Raw genomic sequence first — 5,488 nt, forward strand, 5'->3', positions numbered from 1 at the left:
TGCACAGTCAACAGTCGCTCCTCTGTTATTGGGGTTCAGTAACGTCAGCTGATCCCCAGCTGTGTGTGCGGCAATACCTCCAATCTGCTCCTCCTGCTGTCCCTGGGCTCTAACACCGCCAGTTGGTGCCTGGAAGTGCTGTGTGCACAGTCAACAGTCGCTCCTCTGTTATTGGGGTTCAGTAACGTCAGCTGATCCCCAGCTGTGTATCCGGCAACGTGTCATGCGACCGCCACGCTGGCACAACTAAAATGTAAGGGGACCTGTCCCACCCCCCCCTAGGCGTTTGTTACTGAAAGAGCCACCATGTGCAGCACTAATACTGCACAAGGGAAAGGTCGCTCTTGAAATTATGCTCCTTGCAAACGCTGAACTACACACTCATGTAATGTGTCCCCTCACACCGTCCAACCGTCCCTGAGGTGGGACTTTCCTTTGTAATGTGACGCAGCACAGCCGTCATTGCTACCCCCTTGGCACCGTGCGCTGCCTCCTTAGCGTTGTTTGATTCCGTCATGGACCCTGCGCTGTTATGTTATCCCTTGGCCATGCACAGTTTGCGCTGCCCGTCCTCTGACATCATTTGTTGTCGTCCTGGCTGCGCCTGAGCGTCCACGCTGCCCGAAATCACACCTCGCAGTGTCGTCTAATGTGATCCCACAGTGGGCCTGGTATCCATGGCCATGCGCAGTGCATATACTAGCCTCTCACTCCCCTTCTTCACGCTTCTTAAGACTAGGCGGCATCAGCTGATCCCTAATAGCATGCCACGGCCGTGACGCCGCACAGTCTGAAGAAGCAGGAAGGAGGTGAGTGAGAGGCGATGATATGCACTGCGCATGCCCATGGATCCCTGGCCCGCAGTGGGACTACATTAGATGACACTGCAAGGTTGGATCTAGGGCAGCTTGGACGCACAGGCACTGCCAGCCTGACACCTACATGATGTCAGAAGACGGGCACCGCTAACTGTGCATGGCCAAGGGATAACATTACAGCGCGGGCTCCGTGACAGAACCAAACAACGTTGAGGAGGTGGCGCCCGGCACCAAGGGGGTTGGAATGACGGCTGTGCTGTGTCACATTACAAAGGAAAGTCCCACTTCCGGGATGGTTTGACGGTGTGAGGGGACACATTATATGAGTGTGTACTTCAGCGTTTGCAAGGAGCATAATTTTCGGAGCCACCATTTTCCATGTGCAGTATTACTGCTGTACAAGATGGCTCTTTCAGCAACAAATGCCTGAGGGGGGGGGGGGGTTAAAGGTTCCCTTTCAACTTGCTCCACTGCAGGCTTCGGCCTACACTCTGCTCCTCTTTGATTCCCTGGGTTTCAACACTGTCAGTTGCCACCTGGAAGTGTTGTCTACACAGAAAAAACACTAGGTGATGTGTCAGTGGGGTTCAGCACCGCCAGCTGTTCCCCTGCTGTGTAGTCGGCAACGTGTCCAGCACAAGCCACGCTGGCACAACAGAACAAAAGCTGCCACCAGTGCAGGCTTCGGCCTACACTCTGCTCCTCTCCTCCTCCTGCTGACCCTGGGCTCAAACACCGCTAGTTTTTGCCCGGAAGTGCTAGCTGCACAGAGAAAAACACCAGCCAATGTGTTAGTGGGGTTCAGCACCGCCAGCTGTTCCCCTGCTGTGTAGCCGGCAACATGACCTGCAAACGCCACGCAGGCACATGAACTGAAATTAAAGGGAACCTGGCCCCACCCCCCCAGGTATTTCTATGTATAACAGCCACCTAGTACAGCAGTACTGCTGCATTTGTACAAGGTGGCTGACTTTTTCTCCTTGCCCACGTGGAACTCAACACGTACAAAATGTGTCTCATTGAGACCATTCCACTGTCCCTGAGGTGTGACTTTCCTTTCTAATGATACGCAGCACCCCCCTTGGTAGCGTTTCCCGTCTTTTGTCATCATGGTTAGCTGGCTGCGCCTGTGCATCCGCCCTGCTAGAAACAAAGCCCCTCGTTGTCATATTTATTTTGTCAGCGAGGGTGTGGATTATGGGCACGAGCAGTGCATATGTTCGCCTGTCTTAACTCATCTCCTTCCGCCTTCTTCAGACTGTGCGGCCTCCTGGCCGTGGTAGGCGATAAGGGATCAGCTGAGGCCGCCCAGTCTGAAGCAGGTGTAAGGACATGTGTGAGCGGCAAACCTATTTACTGCACAAGGCCACGAATCCCAGCCACGCAGTGTGATTTTTTGAAAACACACTGTGGGTCTGGGATTCATGTCCATCGCTAACCGCAACGGCCGACATGAAATGAGGTCAGAAGACAGGAAGCGCTCACAGCGCATGGCCAAGGGATCACAATAGCGCAGACTCCTGTACAGCAAATAACAACGCTCAGGAATCTGCACCCAGTACCTAGGTGCAAATTTTGACACCTGTGCTGCGTCTCCTTAAAAAGACAAGTCACGCCTCCACAACTGTTTGACAGTATAGTGGGCTAAATAGTGTACGTGTTTTATTCAGCGTGTGCAAGGAGCAAATTAAATAGAGCAACCTTTTACTTGTGCAGCATTAATGCTGCACAAGGTGTGGCTCTTGTACCTTGCAACACCTGAGGGGGGGTTAAAGGTAACCTTTGAAATTGGTTCAACTAGGCTTCGGCCTACACTCTGGTCCTCTCCTGCTGACCCTGGGCTCAAACACCGCTAGTTTTTGCCCGGAACTGCTAGCTGCACAGAGAAAAACACCAGCCAATGTGTTAGTGGGGTTCAGCACCGCCAGCTGTTCCCTTGCTGTGTAGCCGACATCGTGTCCAGCACAAGCCACGCTGGCACAACCGACCACAAGCTGCCACCAGTGCAGGCTTCGGCCTACACTCTGCTCCTCTCCTCCTCCTGCTGACCCTGGGCTCAAACACCGCCAGTTTCTGCCCGGACATGCTAGCTGCACAGAGAAAAACACCCACCATTGTGTCAGTGGGGTTCAGCACCGCCAGCTGTTCCCCCGCTGTGTAGCCGGCATCGTGTCCAGCACAAGCCACGCTGGCACAACAGACCAAAAGCTGCCACCAGTGCAGGCTTCGGCCTACACTCTGCTCCTCTCCTCCTCCTGCTGACCCTGGGCTCAAACACCTCCAGTTTCTGCCCGGAAGTGCTAGCTGCACAGAGAAAAACACCAGCCAATGTGTCAGTGGGGTTCAGCACCGCCAGCTGTTCCCCTGCTGTGTAGCCGACATCGTGTCCAGCACAAGCCACGCTGGCACAACCGACCAAAAGCTGCCACCAGTGCAGGCTTCGGCCTACACTCTGCTCCTCTCCTCCTCCTGCTGACCCTGGGCTCAAACACCGCCAGTTTCTGCCCGGACATGCTAGCTGCACAGAGAAAAACACCCACCATTGTGTCAGTGGGGTTCAGCACCGCCAGCTTTTCCCCCGCTGTGTAGCCGGCATCGTGTCCAGCACAAGCCACGCTGGCACAACTGACCAAAAGCTGCCACCAGTGCAGGCTTCGGCCTACACTCTGCTCCTCTCCTCCTCCTGCTGACCCTGGGCTCAAACACCTCCAGTTTCTGCCCGGAAGTGCTAGCTGCACAGAGAAAAACACCAGCCAATGTGTCAGTGGGGTTCAGCACCGCCAGCTGTTCCCCTGCTGTGTAGCCGGCAACGTGACCTGCAAACGCCACGCAGGCACATGAACTGAAATTAAAGGGAACCTGGCCCCACCCCCCCAGGTGTTTCTATGTATAACAGCCACCTTGTACAGCAGTACTGCTGCATTTGTACAAGGTGGCTGACTTTTTCTCCTTGCCCACGTGGAACTCAACACGTACAAAATGTGTCTCATTAGAGACCATTCCACTGTCCCTGAGGTGTGACTTTCCTTTCTAATGACACGCAGCACCCCCATTGTTAGCGCTGCCCGTCTTCTGACATCATTGGTTGGCTGGCTGTGCCTGTGCGTTTGCCCTGCCCGACACAACGCCCCTCGTTGTCTCATATATTTTGACTGCGAGGGTGTGATTGATGGGCACGAGCAGTGCATATGTTCCCCTGTCTTCACTCCCCTCCTTCCGCCTTCTTCTGACTGTGCGGCCTCATGGCCGCGGCATGCGATAAGGGATCAGCTGAGGCCACCCAGTCTGAAGCAGGTGTAAGGACATGTGTGAGCGGCGGACATATTTACTGCACAAGGCCACGAATCCCAGCACCACAGTGTGACTTTAGGAAAAGGCACTGTGGGTCTGGGATTTATGGCCATCGTTAACCGCACCGGCCAACATGAAATGAGGTCATGAGACGGCCTGCACTAACAGGGTATTGCCAAGGGATAACACAAGAGCGCAGTTTCCTGTGCTGCAAATAACAACGGTAAGGAATCTGCGCCCAGCACCTAGGTTTAAATTTGTCCACCTGTGTTGCGTCTCCTTAAAAAGACAAGTCACGCCTCCACTACTGTTTGACAGTATAATGGGCTAAATAGTGTACGTGTTTTATTCAGCGTGTGCAAGGAGCAAAATTAAGAGAGCAACCTTTGACTTGTGCATCATTAATGCAGTTCAAAGTGTGGCTCATGTACCTTGCAACACCTGAGGGGGGGTTAAAGGTTACCTTTGAAATTGGTTCAACTAGGCTTCGGCCTACACTCTGCTCCTCTCCTCCTCCTGCTGACCCTGGGCTATAACACCGCCAGTTGTAGCCTGGAAGTGCTAGCTGCACAGAGAAAAACACCAGCCAATGTGTTAGTGGGGTTCAGCACCGCCAGCTGTTCCCCTGCTGTGTAGCCGACATCGTGTCCAGCACAAGCCACGCTGGCACAACCGACCAAAAGCTGCCACCAGTGCAGGCTTCGGCCTACACTCTGCTCCTCTCCTCCTCCTGCTGACCCTGGGCTCAAACACCGCCAGTTTCTGCCCGGACATGCTAGCTGCACAGAGAAAAACACCCACCATTGTGTCAGTGGGGTTCAGCACCGCCAGTTGTTCCCCCGCTGTGTAGCCAACATCGTGTCCAGCACAAGCCACGCTGGCACAACTGACCAAAAGCTGCCACCAGTGCAGGCTTCGGCCTACACTCTGCTCCTCTCCTCCTCCTGCTGACCCTGGGCTCAAACACCTCCAGTTTCTGCCCGGAAGTGCTAGCTGCACAGAGAAAAACAACAGCCAATGTGTTAGTGGGGTTCAGCACCGCCAGCTGTTCCCCTGCTGTGTAGCCGACATCGTGTCCAGCACAAGCCACGCTGGCACAACCGACCAAAAGCTGCCACCAGTGCAGGCTTCGGCCTACACTCTGCTCCTCTCCTCCTCCTGCTGACCCTGGGCTCAAACACCGCCAGTTTCTGCCCGGACATGCTAGCTGCACAGAGAAAAACACCCACCATTGTGTCAGTGGGGTTCAGCACCGCCAGCTGTTCCCCTGCTGTGTAGCCGACATTGTGTCCAGCACAAGCCACGCTGGCACAACCGACCAAAAGCTGCCACCAGTGCAGGCTTCGGCCTACACTCTGCTCCTCTCCTCCTCCTGCTGA

This window comes from Ranitomeya imitator, chromosome 4 (genome assembly GCF_032444005.1).
Source record: "Ranitomeya imitator isolate aRanImi1 chromosome 4, aRanImi1.pri, whole genome shotgun sequence".
Taxonomy (NCBI): Eukaryota; Metazoa; Chordata; class Amphibia; order Anura; family Dendrobatidae; genus Ranitomeya; species Ranitomeya imitator.